Below are 10,585 nucleotides of genomic sequence, written 5' to 3' on the forward strand. Positions count from 1 at the left end.
TTTCACCCAGATTTCAGAAGAAGGCCTGGTAGGCCAGGCAGTGTGTCCCTGAGAGGGCAGTGTGTGAAGCTGTGAGTGTGAAGCCAAAGGTGCAATGGAAATCCCAAAAGTTTGGAGAAGCCAGTATTGTGCATTGCCTCAGGAAAACTGTAAAGAGGAAGCAGAATCACCCCCAAAAGAGAAGCCTTGGGAGCTACAACCACCAGAAGTACCCTAAGGGAAGAGCCACCCAAGCTCTTTGGAGGTTACAATTGCCACAGATTTCTGAGGATGATGAAAGTGGAACTGTGGGATTTAATGTTTGCTGTCCTGGATTTTGGACTTGCTTTGGTTCCATTCCTTTGCATCCCCCCTGTTTGTAACCTTTGGAATGGAAAAGTCTATCTTGTGCCATTGGATGTTGAAAGCATTTAACTTTCTTTTCATTTGTACAGGGGCTTGCAGCTAACAATTTACTTAAATCTCAGAGAAGACTTTAGACTTTCAGCAATGCTGAAACTTTTAGGACTTTGGCAACTCTTTGAGATGGATTGCCTTTTGCATATAGGAATGTGCATGAGTCTTTGTGGGGCTGGGTGAAAGGTTGTGGCTTGCGTCCAGATGCCCCTCGAAAGCCTCATGCAGTCTTTTTCAAAGGTGGCTGAATCTGAAATGCGTTGCTTGCTACTTGCTGCCTTTGGCTTTCCACACCATGAACTATTTCTCTTCTTCAGTGCCCCTCTGCTATGCCACCTTGCCTTGGAACCACCTGGCTATGAACTGAAACTTCTATGAACTGTGAGCTGCAATAAACTTCTCCTCCTTTAAATTTAGGTGTCAGGTATTTTGTCTCATCAACAGAAACAAAGGCACTTACTGACCAAGCATATTCAGGTACACAAACAACAGTAAAATCAAACTTTTAGCTTGCATAGTACTCTTTTTTCCTTTCATTCTCTTTTCTTCCTTGTTCTCTTTTTTATTCCTCTTCCCCCTCCCTTGTTCTCCTCATTTGAACATTTTCTTCCCATTTCCCAATATCTATTGTACATTTTGGTTCTTATTTCCACTCTCAGTTTCTCACACCAGAGAAACAATGAGATATTTAAACATGTGTGTCTGATTTATCTCACTTAAGTATGGTCTCAAGGTGCATCCATTTACCTAGAAATATCTCGAGCCTATCCTTCTTTAGGAGTAGTAATCCATTGTACTATTTAGTACAGTAGTAAGCCATTGTATTAGGCTATAAACATGAGTGTGCATAAATTATGGTGTGATTTTTAAAAATTCTTTTAGGAAGATACCAAGAGGGGAATAGCTGGGTTGAATGGAACCCATAGTTTTAGTTTTGGGGGCATTGTTTTGTTTTGTTTTGTCTATTTCGGTACTGGGGATCAAACTTGGGTCCTTGCACTTTGCAAGGCTAGCAGCGGAACCACTGAGCCAAATCCCCAGCCCAGTTTTAGTTTTTTGAGGAATCTCTAGACTTATTTCCATGGTGGTTGCACCAGTCTACACTCTTACCAACAGTGGAGAAGTGTTCCTTTTTCCCAACAGCATGCCAGAATTTCTTGTTGGTTGATTTCTTTATAATAGCCATTCTTTCTGGAGTGAGATGGAATCTCAGCATTGTTTTAATTTACACCACTCAAATGACCAGGGATATTGAACATTTTTTCATATATTTATTTGCTATTTCTACTTCTTCATCTGAGAAGTGCATGTTTATTTCAGGTGCCCATTTTTGGATTGGGTCTTTAAATTTGGTGGTCTGATTTTTTTAGTTCCCTTCATATTCTAGATAGTAGTCCTCTGTCTGAGGAATAGCTGGCAAAGTTTTTCCCATGCTGTGGCTTGTCTCTTCACTCTGTTGGTGGTTTCACTTATGGTCCAAAAACTATTAAATAAGATGAAGTCCTAGTTGTTGATTCCTTGTAGTATTTCCCATGTGATCTGGGTTTTGTTCATGAAGTCTTTGCCTATATCCTCAAGCATTCTACCTATTCTCTCTTCCAGAAGATTTAATGTTTTTGCTTTAATATTTAGATTTTTATCCATTTCAATTTTAGGTTAGTGTGTGGTGAAAGATATCAAACTGGTTTCAATCTTCAACATGTGGAAAGCCTAACTGATATATATTGACTTATCTTTGTAATGTTATTTTCGTGTTGTTGGCTCCCCCACACATATTGAATTGCTTTCCTTGCCTAGTGGATTCATTCTATTGGGGTTCATGGAGTTGTAGTCTAGAATGTCCTTCAGAACATTTTGAAATGCTGATTTATGGGCTTTCTGATAGGCTATTTGTTTCTTTTCTCAAATAGCTTTTAATATTCTGTTATTGTGATGAATTTCTGGAATCTTGACTATTATATGCCTTGATGTAGTTTTTTTTTAAATTATTATGGCTAATTGGAATTCTACATGCCTTACTCATCTGTATCTCAAATTCTTTTTCCCTGCTTGGGGAGTTTTCTGCCATTACTTCTGTGAATGGGTTTTTTTATGTCATTTGCACCATCTCCCACTTTTTCATTGATTCCAATCAATCTTATATTATTCTTCTTTGCATCATCTAAGAGCTGTTGGATTGATTTTTTGTGGTCCCTTGTTATTTGAAGAGATCTTTCTTTTCACAGTCACTAACTGTAATCCTATCTTCTATATCTGATATTCTAACCTCACATTGGCTCATTCTGCTGCAGATACTTTCAATGGAATTTTTAATCTCCTGGATATCTGTTTGAATCTGTTTCTTCCCTATGTTGGGCATTCATGGTATCTAGCATTTTCCTGGGCTCCTCTTTTATTTTTTTTAAATCTGTATCTGCTCTACAGTCACTAATCATGGCTTTCATTATGGTCATCATCTCTGTAGTTTCCCAAGAAACTATTTCTGATTTGATTTTTTCTAGAGCCTCATTCATCTGCTTTGTTATTTCTACTGTTACCACTTCAAAGAGTCCAGGTGGATAGGTTTCCAATTGTTTCATCTCATCGCTCCCTGGGCTTACCTTTGGTGAGTTGGAAGTTTGGGGCTCTATCTTGCTTAAGTGTCTTCTCCTTTTTTTTTTCTTTTCTTTTTAAAATTTAATTCCTGGATTGATTATTGTAAATTTCATATGACAAGTAGTTGTTTTTTGTTTTGGGTTTGGTTTTTTTTGTTTTGTTTTGCTTTTCTGTATTTCTAGTATTTAGAACCCTTAGGAATGACTACTTCTCAGAGATTCCTTCCAGGCATAGCTTGCTTTCAGGTTTTGAGTCTGTTACAAGATCCTATCTCTTCAATTTATTGGGAATGAGAAGTTGCTGCCTATTTGGCCTAGCCCCTGGTTCTTTGGTACTCGTCTATAAGGGTTTTGTTTGTTTGTTTCTGTTTTTGTTTTTTAGTCTATAGTATTGTTTATGACCCTTAGGCAATCTCAGTCTTGGTGTACCAGGAAGAATAACTGGTTAGAACAATTATGTCACCTTGGCTAAAGTAGTACAATCAGCAATAACAATAGCTTTGAACAGAGCCTAGAAAATGACAAATAGTGGTAACTATTGATTTGCCATCTTTAACCATATGAACCAGATTTGTGGTTATATAACAAAATCTAAAACAAATTAGAAAATTGTACACGGTAAATATTCCCTCAGCATGGCAATTTTACCTTCAGAGGAGACATTTCGAAAGGAGTTAGTGGAGAAAAATAGAGAAATAGAAAAAAGGGAAGAGATTCAAAGCAAGGCTGAAGGACAAAGGAAGATTACACAAACTTTGGGGAACTGGTAAAGAAGTAGGAAAGAAAGAGAAGGAAGAAATAAAAATAGGAACATATCAGAACAATGACAACAAAAACTAGAAACAATGTTCACACTTATATAAAAACAAGATCAAGAAAAAAGAAAACAAAGTAAAAACAAGAAAAGGAGGAAAATAAGAACCAAAAAAATGTCCACTTCAAGGCATTTCTGCTGTCACTGGCAGACAAACTGGGCACACAGAGCCCAGGTCCATGTTGATTAGTCCCAGCAAGCTGGCCATAGATTACTAGGTAGTGAATAATCCCAGCAAGCCTGCACCTCTAGTTCTGAAGTGCAGGCTGGTTTCTGTGAGGCTGGAACCTAATTTGTTCAGCCTGCAATACTCTGTGTCTCCTACTGGCTTGAGCTTGGCTCCTTGACCTTATGCCAATTTGAACTGGGTTCTGCTTCACCCTGATGAAGACAGCCCACAGCTGCTGAGTTCCAAGCTCAACTGGCCCTTCAAGAGGGCTACCAGCCCACTGCCCTCTCCTGGGGGACTTGTGAACCTAACTCACTATCCACTGCAGTCCACTGAGTCCACTGCAGTCCACTCTGTTCCACTGGTGTGCTTTTCCACAGAGGACTCTAGGGTCACCAGTAGTCATTGTGTGTCTGCAGGTTCGAACCACCCTTCCCTTGGAGTGAGTCAGGGCTCGGGGAGAAAGTGTCACTTGCCACCTCCTTCTTCTGTGTTGAAGTTTTCATTCTCCCTGTGAGCTTCAGTTCTCATTCGAGATCCTTATTGAGTCCAGGGGAGCCACTTCCCTTCTTCTCTTCCTCATATTGCTATATTCCAGTGCCTGGACACCAAATCTTAGAGGGGCTCACCCAGTGCTTTCTCTTCCTTCCCTTTTCTTTCTAATCTCTTTCTAAGGCCTTGTGTGCTCATTGATAATTAAATGCAGGCAAGGAGAAAGAAAAGAAATAGTAAAGCAATAACCTGCCCTCCCATACCAGCATGTGATTTTACATTAAAATTTTATCCTAGCCAGGCATGGTGGTACACGCCTGTAATCCCAGCACTTGAGAGGCTGAGGCAGGAGGATCACTGTGAGTTCGAGACCAGCCTGGGCTACATAGTGAGTTCCAGGTCAGTCTCAACTACACAGTGAGACCCTGTCTCAAAAGAAAACAAACAAATATATATACATATATATATGGTAGGACTGTGCTGGCCCCTGGACTTTATCTCATTGTGTTCATTTTGTGACATATGTTGTCCTTCTTTATATTAACTTCTTCTGGGCAATGGATCTGGTCCTGCAAACTCAGAGGATGACCTCACAGGGTTACTGTCACACTTCCCAGAAAAGTAGACTTTTGGAGCCACACACAGTGAATAGCATGATATTCAGCATCATATTTTGGTGAATAGCATGATCTTCACATCTTTTTTCTTCTTATCCTGTGGTTTTTAATTGTAATCAGCATCCCAGGTGAAAAAAGCAACAGGCATCCTAGAACACCCTTATGTGATTGCCACCATGTCTGTTCTTGGGTAAGAGGTAAAAGAGGTAAAAAAGAAAAAAAAACAAAATCTAAATCTAAATAGTGTTGTCAAATCAGAAGGAATTTCCAAAGTGCTATCTTATGCTCTCAACCTCCAGAGGCACATCAGACCCTGCTTACTGTAAATTTAGGAAAAACTGACACATCTTTTTCAGAAGGCTAAAACATAGAAGACAGAGTGAAATCACAGTGTTCAGGAATTTACCCATGCCCTTTGGGGTCCTTTTTCTTTTTTGGGGGGCGGAGGTTGAGACAGGGTCTCACTATGTAGTTCAGACTGCTCTGGAACTCACTATGTAGCCCAGGCTGGTCTCAATCTCACAGTGATCCTCCTGCCTCAATCTCCTGAGTGCTGGGATTACAGGCATGTGCCACCATGCCCAGTAGGGGTCCTTTTAATTGGTTTGGAGAGAGTTCAGCCATGCAGGGCCTAAAATTAGTCTGCTTGGGAATCTAAGCTAATTTGGGGTTATTGTCTCCTCTTAGCTCCAAAAGAGTATATGTCTTAAGCCATAACTTCCCAGGTGGAATGTTAAATCTTCAAGCCTTCCATCTTCAAGTGCCTCACTGGCCCAACATTTTGCTGACTCCTGACTGCACTGCTATGGAGTTCCAAGCATTGCTGAAAGAAGTTCTGTGGGGGACCTGACTCTGGATGTCTCAGGTCTCCTTTTCCATTGTAGATTGTTTGTGCTTAACACAAAATTTGGTTAGCAGATTTTTGGGGGCTTTTATTAGTACATATTTTCAGTACATTATTAAATTGAAGGATAATATACATATAATAAAATATATAAAGTACACTAACCTTATTTTAAAAGCTTGAATTTTTAAATCTATGTATTAACTGATAAAACTATCACTCAGTTCAAAATATGGGCTGTTTCAGGCATTTCATAATTGTTCTATATGTTCTTTCCCAGTCTGTACCCCATCAAAGGTATTCTATTTTTCTATCCATAAAATCTTGTCATTTTGGCCAAGGATTTAGCTCAGTGGGGCCAACCCTGCCTTGCAAGCACAAGGTCCTGAGTTCAATCCCCAGTACTGCAGAACAAACAACAACAACAACAAAAAACTTGTGATTTTGCTTGTTGTTGAACTTCATATAAGTGCAACTATACATGATGGATGTGGTGTTGCGTGCCCATAGTTCCAGCGCTCGGGAGGCTGAAGCAGTAGGATGGAGAGTTTGAGTAGAACCAGGACCATATATATTCTGACCGTGGCTCAGAAAAACAATAAAATAATAAACAAACAAATACAACCATACAATAGACCTTTTTGTGGGGGCACTGGCAAGAGGTGTGTATGATGGATATGCAGAGGTAAGGGACTTTTGGAGCCACATCCCCCAAACCTCCTAGAATGCATAGTAGACATTTAAAATGACCTACAGGGCCACCAGTCCAAGTAGAAACAAACACATTGTTTTAAGGAATGAATGCTCTGGCCTTTGTCCTCTCCCATACTCCAATTTATCATTTAGATTGGCAAAGGTCAGTCTTTTAACAGACCACCCTGACCTTCCCCTGTCCCGTATGTGAGTTCCTGCCCAGAAACCCTTCATTACTCTTTTATCCTTGCTTCCTGGTACTATCAATAGCCACAGAGGCTTCAATTTGGGGCCGTCCTTATCAGACTCTCTCACAGTTAATGGCAGCCTCTCTGGACCCCCTGGAAAGATGGATTGCATATTGACTCTGAGCAATCTTTCATCCTTTTGCTCCATGCCACAGAGCTCCGTGAACTGTAATGCTTTTTGTGTCTGGCTTGTTTCAAGATAATATTTATGAGCTTTATTTATTTTGTTATATAATCTAGTAATTGATTCATTTCTAGTTATCTCCACAATATGAATATGGTATTATGCATTCATCCATTCATTTTGTTGTTGTTGTTGTTGTTTGGTACCAGGAATTAAACTCAGGACCTTGTGCTTGTGAGGCAGGAGCAGCACAACTGAGCTAAATCCTTGGCCCATCCATTCAGTTTTTGATGGATAGATACTTTTTTCTTCGGGGCTATTATGAACAGAGCTGCTATGAATGCCTGTGTCCTTTTGGAACTATATGTTTTCATTTTTCTTCAGAATATCCCTAACAATAGAACAGTTGGGTTGTAGGATAAATGTATATTTAGCTTTCACAGAAAAAGCGATCAATTTTTATGCTGGGCATGATGGCACATGTCCTTAATCCCAGCACAAGGGAAGCTGAGGCAGAAGGGTCACTGCAAATTCAAGGCCAGCCTGGGCAACATAGCGAGTTCAAACCCAGCCCAAACTACACAGCAAGACCCTGTCTCAAAAATAATCCCCACCACAAAAAAGTGAGAAAATTTTAAGCATCTTTAACATATATCCTTGTTTTATGCACTTGGAAATATGTTTTCGAATAAAAATTGTCATTCTAAAAAAAATTAGAGACATTTGGTTGAGTACATCTTGAGACCATAATGCTGTGAAAAAAATCAGACACAGAAGGTTAAATATTGCATGGTTTTCATTTCTTTTTTTAATAAAATCTCATAGTTTGTCAATCTTTATTTACAATTTAAACTAGTCATCCTTGTACAAATATCCTGTATTTTTCATATCAAAATATCAAAATTTTATTTTGAAAAATTGAACATATGTTTTTGCTACATTGTGATGTTCTCTCAGGACTTAGCAAAATTAGATATGACATCTTCCTGTGCTTATCCCTTAATTTGATTTCTTTCTTTGCAATGAAATGGATATTTCAGGACATTAAGAGATGGGGAACAAAGTGCTTTCTATCCCAGACATTCAGAGTTGGATCTTCTCTCCATGCCTACAAAATCAGATGTCTACTCCTGCAGCAACACTAATACTGTCAACACTGTGGCTATGGCAAAGACACCAAGAAAACAAATAAATAAATACCATCTTTTGCAACACTAATACTGTCAACACTGTGGCTATGGCAAAGACACCAAGAAAACAAATAAATAAATAAATACCATCTTGTTCAGGTCTCTTGGAAAATATATACCTGAGTATTATATCTTCTGGCTAGTCCATGATTTTTACCATCAGCTCTCTCTCTCTTTTTTTGTTTTTGTTTTTTGTTTTTTATTTTTTGTTTTTTGAGACAGGGTCTCACTATGTAGTCAAGACTGACCTGGAACACTCTTTGTTGCTCAGGCTGGTCTTGAACTCACAGTGATCCTCCTGCCTCAGACTCCCGAGTGCTGGGATTACAGGCATGCACCACCACTCCCGGCCACCATCAGCTCTCTTTATTTCAAATCTTCATTATCACATCTAATTTACCATAGGACAGTTTAGAGTTTATAAAGTGCCTCCATATTCATGATCTCATTTCATTCTCATAACATGTTAAGTTTTATCATCATTTTCATGTTTATAGTGAAGAAGAGTAATATTCAGAGAAATGAAGTGTTTTGCCTAGGGCACGAAGAACTGAGATTTGAAACCAGGTGGTTTGATTCAAACCCTAGGGACTAGATGCATTCAACAAACTTTTATATTGTATTACATTATGTACTAAATAGAAGGACTCAAGGATTTGGACATAATTAAGATGTCTTATTTTTACTCCCATGTAGAGGACCGTCCTACAGGAATAATTCATTGAATTTACTACTGTGTTTCAGTGTTTTAGGAGTGTTATGGCAGGCACATTACTCTCTCCAATATTGTTATGAGATATGATAGTTTTCACAATCCAATTACAAGTTTGCCACCCAAGAAGAAAAACTCTAGGCAGAAGGGAGTTGGAGTAAACAAAACCACACCTGAAATGAGTGCTACTTGTGTCTACATTAATTGCTTTATGATTATATAAGTAGTTTATACTAGTGTTATTCTCTCAGTAACTTCCTTTGTTTGTAAATCCTGAGTTAAAAAAATTCACTCAAGGGGCCCGGGATTTAGCTCAGCGGTTCGGTGGCCTGCCTTGCAAGCGCAAGGACCTGAATTCAAACCCCCGTACCAAAAAAATTCACTCAAGTATTATTAGCGTTAGAAATAAATCACCCCGGGGGAGCTGGGAGTGGTGGTGGCGCACGCCTGTAATCCCAGCACTCGGGAGGCTGAGGCAGAAGGATCGCTGTGAGTTCGAGACCAGCCTGGACTACATAGTGAGTTCCAGGTCAGTTTCAACTACACAGTGAGACCCTGTCTCAAAAAAAACAAAAACGAAAAAACAGAAAAAAAGAAGTCACCCAGGGGCCAGGGATTTAGCTCAGTGGTTCCACTGCCTGCCTCACAAGCACAAGGACTAGAGTTCAATCCCAGGACCCCTAAAAAACAAAAGAAAAGAAATAAGTCACCCCAGTGCTTGCTTCGGCAGCACATGTACTAACATTGGAATGATACAGAGATTAGCATGGTCCCTGCACAAGGATGACACGCAAATTCATGAAGCCTTCCGTATTGAAAGAAAGAAAGAAAGTCACCCCAGGACCCGAGTGTTCTGGCCTGAGTCACAGACTGTGAATCAAATCCAGCTGAAATAACGATAGCCCGGATGTAGGCAATGGGTCAGTCTCACTGATGCTCAGCAGGGGAGCTGGGGCAAGCTCAGAAACAATTTCAACAAAGAAAACTCCATATAAAATGTGGATAGGGAAGATACTAACTTCAGTTCAAAGACTCTAAAAACAGTTCACTATTATCAGCTGAGCTCTAACGGATGAACAAAATATTTTTAAATAATCTCTCTTGTACTTTTAAATTTAAATAATGAATGTTTATTGTAAAAAATTTAAAACATCAAAATTATAGAAAAGAGGGCTGAAGGCTGGGGATTCAGCTCAGCGGTTCAGTGGCCTGCCTTGCAAGCGCAAGGACCCAAGTTCAATCCCCAGAGAGCTGAGGTTAACTCAGTGGTAGAGCACTTGGTGATCATTCACAAAGCCTTATGTTCGATCCCCAGTACCAAAACAGTAACAAAATCTTAAGCTTTTTTTTTTTTCTTTTTTGAGATAGGGTTTCACTATGTAGCCCGGCTGGCCTTGAACTCACGGCAATCCTCCTGCCTCAGCCTCCCAAATGCTGGGATTACAGATATGTACCACCACACCCAGTTTAACCACTGATCTATTCATGAATACTTGAGTTGTTTACATTTTTGGCTATAGGTTTCTTTTGTTTGGTGAGGTTTGGTTTTGTACAGGGAATCAAACTTGGGACCTTGCACTTGCAAGGCAGGCAGATGAACCACACTGAGCTAAATTCCTGATATATATCGTGTGCGAGTGTGTGTGTGTGTGTGTGTGTGTGTGTGTGTGAGACAAAATAACTAGTATGTGA

The 10,585-nt window shown here is 39.6% G+C and overlaps 1 long non-coding RNA gene and 1 other non-coding gene across 2 annotated transcripts; both read left to right on the plus strand.

Moving 5' to 3' along the window:
* Positions 1 to 771: 771 nt before the first annotated feature.
* LOC109118678 lies at positions 772 to 8,202 on the plus strand. The gene is made up of 2 exons (XR_002026042.2): positions 772 to 873; positions 8,032 to 8,202. It is a non-coding gene; the product is annotated as an uncharacterized LOC109118678 (long non-coding RNA).
* Positions 8,203 to 9,607: 1,405 nt separating this feature from the next.
* Positions 9,608 to 9,711, plus strand: LOC117286172. Its single transcript, XR_004517324.1, has one exon. It is a non-coding gene; the product is annotated as a U6 spliceosomal RNA (small nuclear RNA).
* The last annotated feature ends 874 nt before the right edge of the window (positions 9,712 to 10,585 follow it).

The sequence above is a fragment of the Fukomys damarensis genome, unplaced genomic scaffold, assembly GCF_012274545.1.
Source record: "Fukomys damarensis isolate Sample0158 unplaced genomic scaffold, DMR_v1.0_HiC HiC_scaffold_15, whole genome shotgun sequence".
Classification (NCBI taxonomy): domain Eukaryota; kingdom Metazoa; phylum Chordata; class Mammalia; order Rodentia; family Bathyergidae; genus Fukomys; species Fukomys damarensis.